The 13,285-nt window shown below is 44.7% G+C and overlaps 1 protein-coding gene across 14 annotated transcripts in view; it reads left to right on the forward strand.

Moving 5' to 3' along the window:
- The window catches only part of NFIA (nuclear factor I A), a 243,502-nt gene that overhangs the window by 81,562 nt on the left and 148,655 nt on the right, over nt 1-13,285 (forward strand). The window lies entirely within an intron of this gene.

Raw genomic sequence — 13,285 nt, forward strand, 5'->3', positions numbered from 1 at the left:
TGGTAATAGTGACTTTGGTAGTGTTAACATTTAGGAAAATATTTCTTCTTAGAACATTTTCATATGCATATTTAAAAACTGGAAATCCACTGCTTGCACAGGAATGCCATTAACATCATAAATCAAACTGCACCATTAAAGAATACACTTTAAAAAACTGAGAAATTAAGAGAAACACTTTGTTTTTTAATCAATAAGCCAGGGTGAAATATATGTATTTCATATAAATTACTGCTTCTGCAAGCTGTGAGCAGCACGTACCTCCTTACAGGCAACGGATTTGGGTGCTCTCGTTTTCTCTCTGGAGGTACTTGCCTCTCTGCCCTGATTGCATTTGGTATTGAGACTCCTAAAAGCAGGCATGAGGCCAGGCACCCAGTGGAGCTCCAAGGAGAGGATAATTTAAGTAAGATGAAATCCTGACAATTTTTACGGAGAGCGAAACTCAAATGTACAAATTACCTGGGAATGCTGGAAGTTGATGGCTTCCCCATGGAATAAGGCTCCTGGAGCAGGGAGGTGCACGTGGGGACTGTTTCAGGTTAGCATCTGGCAGGCCGTGATTTACAGAACCCAAGAGCGGGGCACGGTACACGGTGCTTTCAAAGATCTTTGTGCCGGTTCCAGTTTAATTTCCTCCCAGCCCTGCGTACACACACAGAGCCCCTTTCCCATCTGATCTCTATATAAAGGATGGGGAATGATGTGTGTGAGGGAGCCGAGGAGGATGCCGCAGGGCCAGCCCAGCAGCCGTGAGTAGGTGTTGCAGCGTGCCCCCGAGGCATTTCTCCAGGCTGTTACAGGGACCTGCTGGGAGCTGGTGGGAGAAGTGGCTTTCCAGGCTGAGCTGGGACTCGGTCTGTGCAGAAACAACCCACAAGGTACCGGGCTGTGCTAATTATGGAGGTGAATATGGGTTGTGCCACCTCTCCAACAGGCTCAGGTCTCCGAACATCCAAATTTGTTCCATAGGAACCCTGGAGCAGCCACCGAGCGCTCGGTGTCAATCTGCTTGTGTTTAAGTGCGAGGAGTGGGGGATTGGTGGCCCGGCGCCAGACCTGGGCTGCCAGAAGAGCTCAGAAGTTTCCTGATCCCGCTCCCCACCTCCCGTCTCCGAAGGGAGCTGCTGCCTCTTTCCCATGACAGCTTTGTCACCCGTCCAAAACGCAGGCATTTGTCAGGATGTTCTCTCCTTTCCTGTGATGGAAGAGAGGCTCTGTTTCTGCCTTGTGGCGGGGAAGGAGTTGGGCTTTTGTGGTCTTCCCATGCACGGGCTGGTTATTTTAGGGAATGGGCAGCAGCAGCAGCAGCGTGCTCAGCTCTGGGGCACAGTTCCCGGATGGAGCCAGGCTGATCCACACATGTGCAAGGCCAGCATTCTGCAGGGGTGCAGAGGAGAGGGCCTTCACCCCCAGCCACTTGGCTCCCTGAGGGCTGATGTGTTTGCAAATATCCTCTTCATCATTTTTGCCCACACATAGGATGGTTTGCAGTGTGTTCTCAAAGTCAGCGTTTAATCCCAAAACCCCGGCTGCACTTTTACTCCACTCCACACTTGCCATTTTAACATCAGCCCACGCGGATTCTCACAGGATCAGGAGAACCACAGCTTTTACTATGTAAAATAGACACGTAAGGTTGCATTAGGATAAACACAAAATAGCAAGGAAGGAAAGTGTTTAATTTGCAGCCCAAAGATCCTAGAAATTTGTTTAAGGATAATCTCAGTGCATGAGTGGGTATCCCTTGCTCACACCAGGACCAAATAACAGCTCAAGCTCACAGTGCACAGTCAGGCCCTCATTTACCAAATTATATCGTTCTCAGTAATGTTCCCTGGGTCAGTGGGTGAGGCAGCTGTGGGTTAGGACACTACAAATCTGACAAGAATTAATGCATTAGTAATTCTTTTTAAGCCCGTAATGTATCCACAGCTTCCAGGGGAGGTATTTTCAGATAAGAAATGTAGAAGTCGGTTGTTATATTAAGCTGCCTCTCATTAATGGGAGCCTTTCCTACGGTCGTTTCCGATTGCATTAGTGGCAAATTCTGCTCTTTCAAAGATTAATGGTCTGAGTGGAATCTATAGCGGAAGCAGGGCTGGGGACACCAGTGAGTTGGCTTTAGATCAGGCCTTGGCCACAGATATCCTGGGCAAGTTGCTCAGGGAGGATCTTGGTTATGGATGGAGCTGTGTTATGGATGTGTGCAGCGGGCTCCGGCTGCTTGCCAAGCCCCTCTCACAGCCATTGGAGCTGAGAGTCTGATCCCAAACATCCATGCCTCAGTTTCCTTCCCTGCAGCCTGATTATAACAGCAGCCTCCTGCAGAAGGATCCTGGGGAGTTATGTCAGTTTCTGAGGTGAGTTGTCCAGGTTTGATACTGGTTACGCTGATAAGAGTGATTCACTGGCACACATTGTCCAGAGGAGCTGTGGCTGCCACATCCATGACAGTGTTCAAGGCCAGGTTGGAAGGGTCTTAGAGCAACCTGGAATAGTGGAGGATGTCCCTGCCCATGGTAGAGGTTTGGAACAAGATGGTTTGTGAGGTCTCTTTCAACTCAAAGCGCTGGGGTTCCGATTCTTCAGCTCTGAGCTGACTGGTGTCCCAGGACTTACAGATCCATATGCTGTAGAGGGGAGTGAGCACATGGCTATAGCAGGGAGACTCCTTCAATATTTTATATTCACTGGCTGCAGAGATATTCATGATTAAAAACAATGTGCTTCAGTTGACTGATGAATATTGTCTCCCAAAAAGCCATTGAATACCAAGTATACTTTTCAAACAGGATATGGAAAACTATCTGTATGCAGGCAGTCCTGCAAATTTGTTGTAAACAAATTTATTCTCCTATAGCACACCTACGCTGTAAGTCAAGGCACTGTCATGTGGAAGGTGTCTGGGCAAAGATGCATTTGCCAGCTCTTGTTCCAGCCTGCAGAAGGGCTCTTTAGGTGTTCCCAGATGGTACTCTCATGAATCCCTCTTCAATTAAGTGAAATTTTTGCAGCACTGACTTGCTAATACATCTTGCTTAGATGTCCCATTTATTCAAAGTCACTATCTGCTTTTGGAGGTTCCCTCTTTTCTCCCCCGTCCATCACAACATTCTTTTCTTATATATGTTAAGTAATAAAAAGCCTTTTCAACACTCCCACCCCCAAATCATTAAGCTAAGAGCTGTCATTAGAAATGTATGTGGAGCAGAGCAGAGGAAGTGGCAGTGAGAAAATGTGGCAGTGCCTCACTTTTCTTGTGGTTTTGGTACAATCCTGCCTTGTCATCTTCTTGCAGGTCCAATGCTTTTGCAACACTGAATTTTCTGAGGCTGCTGCTTTTGTTGGTACCCTTGCAGCAGGGGCAGATGTGCAGGGATGGGGCTGCAGCCAATGCTCAGACTCCTCTACAAGGACTCTGAAGAAGCCTTCATGTTAAGCAAAGTTAATTTTGCCTGGCTGTCTTCCCCTTTACCCCTTTGCCCTTTACACCTTTGGTGGTGTAAGAGGGCAATAACCTGACTAAAAAGAGGCTTCATAACTCCAGTTGCATAATACATGGAGGACAAGCAGAGCTTGATGGTAGGAGTGAGTTTCATCCATTTCTCTGTGGTTACAGTCGAGTTCTCTCCTTGTGCTGGAGCCCACACCAGGCTCCACCACTCTCCTCCCGGTCTCTTCTTTCTCCTTCCCTTTCCTCCTTATAAACTTAATTAATGTTCAGCTACCGTTTTCTCTGCCGGGCTCCAGGGAGCAGAACCTCCTCCCGATTGGACATGGCCTGGCAAGCAGCGCTGCTGTCCCGGGGAACTTTGGACTTGTGACACAGCCAGACGAGGGGCCAGCCATGGCCCAGCCGCCGAGAACTTTGTGCGAGATGAGGATGAGTTTGTAACAAGGCGGCTCTGCTGGCTGTCAGCGCTTCCCCGGGGCTGGTTTGGCAGCCTGGCCGTGCCAGGACCCTGAGCCCTTCCCGGCGTGCCCACTGTCCCCCAGCCAGCGGAGGAGGTGGCGGCCGTGTGCCACGCAGGGATTCCCTTTCCTCAGGGCTGCCAGGTTAGAGCAGCTCAGTTCCACTGAAGCAGAAAGCAGCGGCACTGTGGTGAAGAAGCGGGGCCTTTCAGTGTGTAAATAACTAACCCCACATGTGGGTTTGATTTTCAGCACTGGGGTTTGGCGTGGGGTGTTTTTTTCTCTCACTGCTCCACACCCAGGGCTGATCTGCAGCCACCACAGCGAAGCTCACCCGGGTCTGAGGCTGCCCCTCCGCTGGCGAGACAAAATATTTTCACGCTTTTATCTGTGCAAATTAAATGAGTTAATATGGGATTAAAAAAAGCGCTTGTTTATATTGTTGTCCTCCTCTAGGGTAACCATCTACAAATTGATCTAAAAAGATTGTATTTGCTTCAGGGAAAAAAAAAAGAAAATTGTATTAAGCTGCAATCGCACTAATTATTGACAGGGGGGAGCTGAGCTCTGGGTATCATGGAGATTATAATAATTATATGGAGCTGGGTTTTAAAAGCAGCATCCTGCGTGGCTCTGAGTCTTGAATTAAACTGGAAGTTTTCTAGCAGACATCTCAGTTGCCAACAGTAAGGTCTGGGTGAAGAACAAACAATAAACACAGTAATCAAAGAGAAATCCGAAGGAGAAGGAGAGTAAGTGTGATCTTTCAAATCAGCATTTAAACTGAACCACGACTGCAGCAGAAACTTTAGTTCAAATAAGAACATTCTGTATGACTTCTAAATTTGTCATTTTGTGTACAGCATTTGTGTACTGGCAAAAGGCTTAGTGTTAAAGGCATTTCTGTCAAAACAACCCGTTGCTTTGGGGGACCTAGTATGAACTTTATTGGCAAAAGCATTTTTTATTTGTATAAGGTACAGTTACAGTAGAGGAGTTTGCCAGCAGAGCTGTACGAGGAATTTCTTTGCCAGGCTGACCTAGCCCAGAGACTTGTTCAAAGTAACCGGTTGTACATCGGCTGTGCTTTGCTCTTGCTAACAGCAGAGCTCCTTGTGTTCATGGGGAGCACAGGGCTTGCACTGATTATTGTACTTCAGCTGTGCAGAGGTGGCCATGTCAAGGAGTTGGGTTGTGATCCTGTGCTCTGGCTGGTGGAGGTAGCTGAAGGTTCCTGCCCTCCATGCCAAGAGGCGTTATTGGGTACCCAAGCAATGATGGGTTGGGGCTCTGCCACTGGGGCCAGTCCCACGACCAAACAGCAGCCTGCCCTGCAGGGTACTACACCCAGAGCTGGCACTGGGACAAGAGCAGCAAGGACACAAAGTGGCAAAACTGGAAAGAAGCGAGACTTTAAATAAAAGAGGAAAAAAAGAGTAGTTTAGGTAGTGTTTAGGTGATTGTTTCGAAACGTAGGTAGGACAAAGATCATACATAGAGGCATTACTAAACTGACTGCATAATGGGGAAAATGAGATAATCTTCTAGGGACACAAACTTAATTAAAACAGATCTTTATATAACTCAGTTCAGCCATTAAAACTTAGCCAACTATCTCACTTTTTAATGCAGACCAGTGTCGCACATCCGTCGCATTCAAACGTGCAAGCAATGTTTTCACCGATATGGTTAAGTAACCCAATACTTTGTATAGCTGAAAGATCAGTGGAACAAAGTATCCATCTAATTAAATCTAATCAGTCAGTGCACAAGCTTACATTGTGGTCATCGCCTTGGTATGTACGGGAGGGTTTGAAGCAGTGAAGCGAGGGGCATGGGATTGAATAAGTGTTAGATGATGAAAGGCAAGGGTTAAAAACTTTCAAACTACAGTGTTAACATTTCTTCCCTGTCATCAGCTATCTGATATTTTGGTATTTCAGGGAGGACGGGGGGGAGAGAGAAAAGAAACGAAGAAAAGAAAGAACAAACGAAGTATGCGTGGCATCTTGATCCTGGGTAGAGTTCCCTGGAAGCTGCAGAGCTCGGAGTTAGTCTGTACACAAAATTAGTTGCATCCTCTCATTTGCAATTAAGGCTTCCCCACAGTGTAATGATAGTGTTGTTTTAGTGATGGAAAGTAACACTTTGCTAAGTTTTCAGACTTCTAGTGGCAGACTTTGGATGTCTCCAGCGGGAAAGTTGTCAGTTCTTTGCAAGACAGTTTTATGGAAAAAAAGGTTGAAGTTTGGTGTAGGAGCTGCAGCACACATAACTGTGTCTGATGTGAATAATCACTACTGCTCACTTCATCCCTTAGATCCAGATAAGCCCTGCTCGCCGCAGAATAACAACAGGCCTTTACTCATAATCTTCCTAAATGTCTTCTGGTTTTTGAGGCTGCTTCTAAAAACTCACCCGGAGCTGCAGCAACACGAGGACAGGCCAAGCCCAGGGTGACTTTCAGCTCTTATGCAAGTGGGCAAAGCGGCGCTTCGGGGCATACTTTGGCCATGAACTTGTTGCTCAGAGGAGCTCTGACCATGTGGCCAAAACAAACCTGAATAATGTTCCAGAGGTTGGGGCAGGTTCTCGGGGCCAATCGATGCAGGTCTGCAGAGATTAACAGCACCATGCTGGTGATTGATGCTGTGGGGGGCTTGGCCCCTCATCACGTCCCCACTGGAATCCCAGGGAGCCTCACCCCCATTGCCTCCCTGCAAGTCTCTTTCATTAACTTCTTCCCTCTCGGCTCCACACTAAATGAGCCGGGGCAGCCTAATCTGGTGACGTGGCCGAGGGCTGTGCTGGGGATGTTGCAAGGCTTCTTTTTGCTCCATGTCATCAGTGCTGTTTGCTCTTGCCCCTTCCTGGGTCATCCTGCTCCAGACAGGTAAATAGAAACATGGGGCTGTTCCAGTTCCATGGGTCCAAAAGGAATGGTGTGTGTTTAGTCCTGCCTTTATCATCCTACCTGTGCTGGAGATATTTTCCTTACTGCTGGGTAAGCCCAGATGTACACCATCTGCTTGTCTTATGATCTTTGACATGATTGAGAGGCCACCAAAAATACCCAGTGATTGCATACTTTTCGACTGACTGGTATAAAAGGAGAAGATGTTAATAATCAAGCGAATAATATTTGCTATTTTGGGGCCTCCTGAAATTCTTGGGAGATATATTTTGAAAGTAGAAGCTAAACATTGTGTGTGCATAAGCCTTTGCATATATCTCTTCCCTTAGCCATATGTTTGAATACACACAGTTTTACATGAAATATAGCAGAGTCTATTTTAGGTGTGTTTGAAAAAGTCAATAGCCTTAGATTGGCTGCCACAGCCTGCTCTTGTCAGCCGTTTCAGTTCTGACTTTCTGTGAAGTCACAGGGTCTTGAGACCAAATATCTGAAATGCGTTTTATACCTCTTGGGTAAAAAGTAAAAATATCCTTCTCAGCACACTTTTGAGCAAAATACTTCATCCATTACCCTTTGGAGAGAGCTTGCCTCTGCAAGGCTGGAGCGCCTGTTGCCAGCACGGAGATCAATGGGAGCCCAATCCCTCAGCATCTTGCCAGAGCCCCGCTCCAGATGTCCGATAAAACTCCACGGGGCTCGTGCTTTGAAAAGAGCGTGGGCTCTGTGAATCGCTGTTGCAGTAATAAAATTGCACCTATTCCAGATCTTGTCTTCTCTGTCCAATTAGAAGAGCATGTTTTCTGCTTAGGGTTTGTAAAAGTTGGCTGACCAGCTGGGTTTCATTCCTTTCTCCTTTTTTTTTTTCTTTCTCCTTTTTATTCTGTATTTTTTTTTCCCTTTTTTTAATATGTAACATTCGAATTGATGTTCAGTGCCGTTCCCTTTGATAGTTCATATGCTGGTTTATGAGCATGGCAAAACCAAAAAAGGTCAGATAAAGGTTAAGAAAGACAGTTATCAGGCCTGTATAACTGAGGTATTTTTAAGGCTCTGCTAATTGTCAGTGCAGTTAAAGCATCATTCATAAAATAGTGTGCATTAAAATGACCATAGCCATTTTTAAGAGTATGGAGATTATTCCTTTGCCAAAAGGATTAACTCCACCTTCTCATCACCGCCTTTATACTGGGGTGTTTTTCCATGGGAGAGAATAATTTTGGGCATTTTGCCTGCAGTATCCAGGCTTAGACCCCTCGCTATTTAACTGTTACAGCTGGCAAAATCTGGGACTGAAAATGTAGCCATCTAACATGGCAACAGCCAGAACAATAAGACAGGCAAATCTTTTAAATCTGTATTTTATAAAACATCTGTTAAAGAATATTAAGTCAGAAGTTCTGTTCACATATTTGCTGTGTTTCGCTTATTAAACTCAAAACATTACAGCTTGCCTTATTTTTCTTAATAGCATTACTAGCCAGGCTAGGAGAGAGATTGGGAAAAAAAATCATGCTGTTTTTTTAGCCTCCTCTGAAGCCTCTGGAGTAATGACCCAGGCATTCTGGCCCAAAACCCCAGCAGATTTTACAAGGGTTACATTCACCTGGTTTGGAGGGAACCGTAACAGATTTTTCTCCTGATGTGTTTGCCCGCGTGCTGAAACGCTGCCATAACCCGTCCTCGTTCTGTGGCCAGCCCGCGCGGCAGCCGGCGCTCATTTGTCTTTTGTCTTTCAACCATCCCTCATTCTGGGTCAGCAAATTCTGGTTTTCCTGAGAACTGGAGTGTCCAAATCAACATCTCAAACCTAAACTAAAACATCTGCCGGGTCTCATGTGCTGGCTCAACTGGCAGGAACTATAAAACGAGGCGAGGACAGTCCCAACTTAACCCAAATTTTCCAAAATGTTTACAGTGTGGTGGGTCAAACCACAAGAAACACAGGCTCCAAAGTGGTTCTTCCAGGTACATTCCTCACCAACCACAGCCATTATGGGATATGCTGGTGATACTCACCCTGAGGGAGCCTCTTGGGGTCTCAGCTGTGAGTCCCAACAGAGCAGCGGGGTTGGAAAAGCCCCCACGCCCTCATTTGGTGTGTGGAGACGTGCCCTCAGGCCACACACTGGGAACAGGGCAGCATTCATGGGACTCCAGGCTCAGGCTCACTTCCTAACCCAAGTTGTTGGATGCTGGGCTGGTGGATACCATGCGAATTCATACAGTTGGTACATATAAAAATGGATTATCCAAAAAAGCCTGGTGTTAACTTTTCCAGCACTAGTGTGTACTAATGACTGGAGTGGCAGGGCAAACAAATGCTTAGAATGTTTAAGGTACACATGCATCTTTGTGTCTTGCCACCTTTCCCTGTAAGCTGACAGCTTACAAATTCCTTATTGAACTGGATTCCTTAAAACGAGCAGATACTCCTGGGGAGCAATTTTCTATATTTTATCAACCTTTCAAAAAAAAGGCTGTAGACACTTGTGACTGCTGGTAGAGCCATATTTTAAATATATATTTTATGTAAGAATTTTATGGTTATCTTATTCCATCCGATAAACATATGTATTTTGTTTTTTACCTGGGCATACTAAAGAGTGACTAGCTCTTTTATTCTGAAGCACTTAAACTCAATAGCTACATATATAGACTTTACTAGATGCTTTACTAATTTATTGTGGTATTTAGACCACTGTTTAAGTGAAGTTTGCCAGTACAGTTAAAAGAAATTAGAGACACCATCATTGCTAAATCACTTTACCATTCAAAGAAGAACTGTAAACATATGCATTCATTTAATTATAATAGTACCAATTATAAGAGAAATTGTAATGTTGAGAGTAGTAGCTTTTATGTGATCATAATAATGGCATATATTTATCTTGGTTTGGCAAGTTAGGTCTTTCTTTAATAGTTGGCTTTGCTTAAATAGAATGTGGTTTGTTAAAACCCACACTAACCCCCACACCCTTCCATTTGTTATTGCCCAAATAATGAACAATAATCATGTGGTATAAATGATTAATGTATACATGGCTTAGCAAGTATCTTTGAGGTTTAGAAAGTGTTTTTATTTTCATTCTTGCACCGGACCGAGCTATAGCCCAATTACATGTTATTCTTTGGTATTGGATAGGAAATCTTTTTGCTTTGGAAGAAGTGATAGGAACTTGAAGCCTGCCCGAGTCTGCTCTCTTTGAAGTCCATGGTAATTCCAGTGCCAGCCTTTGGAGAAGCGAGCCCATTGTTTCTGGGGCAGTTTGCTTTGTGCATGTTATCTGCTAAATCACAATTTAATGTCACATGTAGGAGAGGCAGAACCCCGCATTCCGTTCCTGAGCAATTAATAGGGTCCATGCAAGGAACATCCCACGGAGGTAGATGTAAGGAGTCTTCCAATTATCGTCTCCAGATAAAATAACCTCACTCGGCGGCGCGCACGGCAGCGCCTTTTAACGTGCGCCTGCAGCTCCCAGCCTGAAGTTTAGCAAGTTCTGTATCTCGCTTTTATTTACATCTGATTTCTTTGGAGCCTAATCAGTCCAAGTGATAAAAAAAACAAACAAACTCTTCCCTTTCAAGATTAATTTTTAAAGTGTCAGCCGTACGCGACTATTTTCAACAAGATTACCCCACGCAAATGAAGGGGGCTTTATCTTGGGCGCCGCAGCGAGCGGCACAATGTTGTCACCGCGCCGCAGACAATGCCACCCATTTATAAGAGGATTCAAAGAGTTAAAAAAAACGCATTACTTGAAACTTGATATAAAACCTGTGGCCAAAGCAGGCTATGGGCTGGAGCACTTGATTATTCTTTTATCAATAAATAAGAGTGGCATACAGTTAATTTCAGCACTGTAATTGAGCGGTGCATTCTGGGAGGCTGCAAAGCACTGTAAGATGAGGAAATGTTTTAGAGACTAATCATGAGAAGAAAGGAGCCTTTCATAGCCCTTATGATGCTGTTGTCAGAGCTAAAGGCAGATAATGATTCAGTAATAATGGCACATTGTGAATATTTAAGCTGAAAAGATTGGGACAAAATGAGCAGACATTGTTGGTTTGCTAAACTGAACAGTTGGTCTTTGGGCTCCAAAACTATCTACAACTCAAATTTGGGGCTCAGAAGTTGCAAAATGAAAAAAGAAAGATGTTTCCAGGACACTGGCCTGGCACAGGGGTTGTGTGTTGAGCCTGCACGGGGCCTCTTCGCTTACTTTGGAAATCTGAAATTGATAGTCGTAGGGGTTTTTTCATGACTCTCTGAACTGACAAAGTACAATACACTGCAGACTGTGTAAATCTCCCTCCATTTAGGTGCCAGAAGAAATCACTTCAGAAGAAAATCAGTTTTAGTAATGACCTAAAATATTAAATATAGAATGGAGAGTGTCATATTACAAATAAGTCGACTCATTTGCATTTTGTCTCCGGGGCATTGGTAGCGCTATAAAGAGACATGCAGCTGAATTTATGTACATTGTCTTTTTTCCTCATTACTACATTCTGGATCTGTTAGTTGTCTTTCTTTAAACATCTGTTAAATGCAGTTTCATGAAGCCGTACGTTCCCATATGTTTGGGAACGGAATCAAAGCGTTGAGATTTTGGCCTCCTTTACAACCTTTTGTCTCACAGAAAAAGGTGGATGAGCTCTGGGGCCGGATTCTGCCCAAGCCCAGGGCCAGAAGCACTGTTGCTTTCTGTAGGAGCCAGATAACTTTTCTTAAAATGTAAAAACCAGCACTGATATGGACAAAGAACATTTCAGCCCTGGACCCTGCAATCGATACTTTTGAAGTTAATTTTTTTCCTTCTTTTTTTTAATAAAAAGTGAAAATTTAAAAAGAAAACCTACCAAACCCAAAACTTCTGACACTCTTAGGATAACTTTTAGTCTCCGTAATTTTCTGCATGTTAAATCTAAGAGAATTTTGAAAGTTTGCCTGTGTGAGGACTGGCAGGAGAAACTTACTCCTCCACAGTAAGCCCTAATTTATTATTATCTTTACAATGACATAAACTATTCCAGCCCTAGTATTTCTTTTCCAGAAACGCTTTTCATGTGTACTTTCACACAAAGAAGAAGAAACAAACTCCTGCATCTATACATCTGTTTTTCCTTGAGGAAAAGCAATTACTTACAATAAACAGCTTCAAAACTTTAATCAAAATACAGTTAGAAAAAGTTTATCTTTTTGCAAAATTCTTTTTAAAAACAAGCTCCATGTTTATAGTAACACTCATTTTTATCCATATGCTTTGAATCTGTGTATTTACTTAGCTAAGCAATATTTTTAACTTCCCCCCCCCCCCCCAAGTCTGTATTTTTATAGAAAAGTTTCTTACAGAGTCATTTATCTATTAAGAAAAAATTAAAATCCCAGGACCAGGTCCTTCTCTGGGGAAAAGAAGCATTGCTGCAAGAGTCCACAGGCGCTGCAGTTGTCCGCAATAAAAAGAGAAACCCAGTTTCTTCATGGTTTCCAGGGCCCCAGTCTTGCATACTTATGCACTTACTTCACTTAACTACTGGAAATGAGATCACACGCAGCTCTGGTGTGAGCCTCTGCCTCGCAGGGAAGGGCTGCACGGGGATCGCTCCCGCTACCAAAACAAGCTCCGGCAGACCCTGCTGGTGCCTCTGGTGCCCTTTGCCAGGTAGACAAACCTTGCCATGTAGACAAACCTTGCCAGGCAGACAAGCCCTTTGTGGCCTGGTTTCGCAGCGCTTTGCCGGCAGCTCGCGGGCTTGGCGTGAGGCGTACGAGCGCGTCGGTGTTTCTGGAGCAGGGACCGAGGTGTGGGTCAGCTCACAGTGACCCGAGCAGATCTTTCATTTGGACTCGCATGATTTTACCCCTTTCCCATTTTGCTCTGACTTGTCAGTTTGTTCCAGTTCCCCAGGTAAAAAAGGAAATTTCAGTCTGAGGCGCTGATTTGATTCCGCGTACTTGTGTAACGTCTAAGGACTGGTAACTCTACTCTTCCCTTAAAGGCTTTCTTTCATTTGCCTTGCAAAGCTCAGCAGTCTCCCTCCGTCTCCCACTCTGTCCTGGAAGTGCATTCGGGGCTCGGTGTCCAAGTGCATCATGGTCAGATTTCAGCCAGCTCAGTGGTAAGGGGTTCAGAGCTCTGATTTGTCCCAATAACAATGTCTCAATCGTTAAATGAAGTAACACTGCTAAATTCAGTGAAGATCTGGCCCACAGATCCTTTGCCAAATGTAGTCAGATCTGGATACAGAATTTCAATATCCCTAGTGCCTGGGCTGCTTTTGATCTTCCTTACCCAAGTGATAAAGGTACAAGAAGAACAGATTAGCGTTGGTCCATCTTAACATTTAGGAGCCGTGTTGCAGCTCCAGTACAAATTGCAGCAGCACGTATAATCCATACTAATAGCTCCCTGCAGCAGGGAATTCAAGGCACAAATTTCCCCTTTGCTG

Source organism: Ammospiza caudacuta, chromosome 7 (genome assembly GCF_027887145.1).
Source record: "Ammospiza caudacuta isolate bAmmCau1 chromosome 7, bAmmCau1.pri, whole genome shotgun sequence".
NCBI lineage: Eukaryota > Metazoa > Chordata > Aves > Passeriformes > Passerellidae > Ammospiza > Ammospiza caudacuta.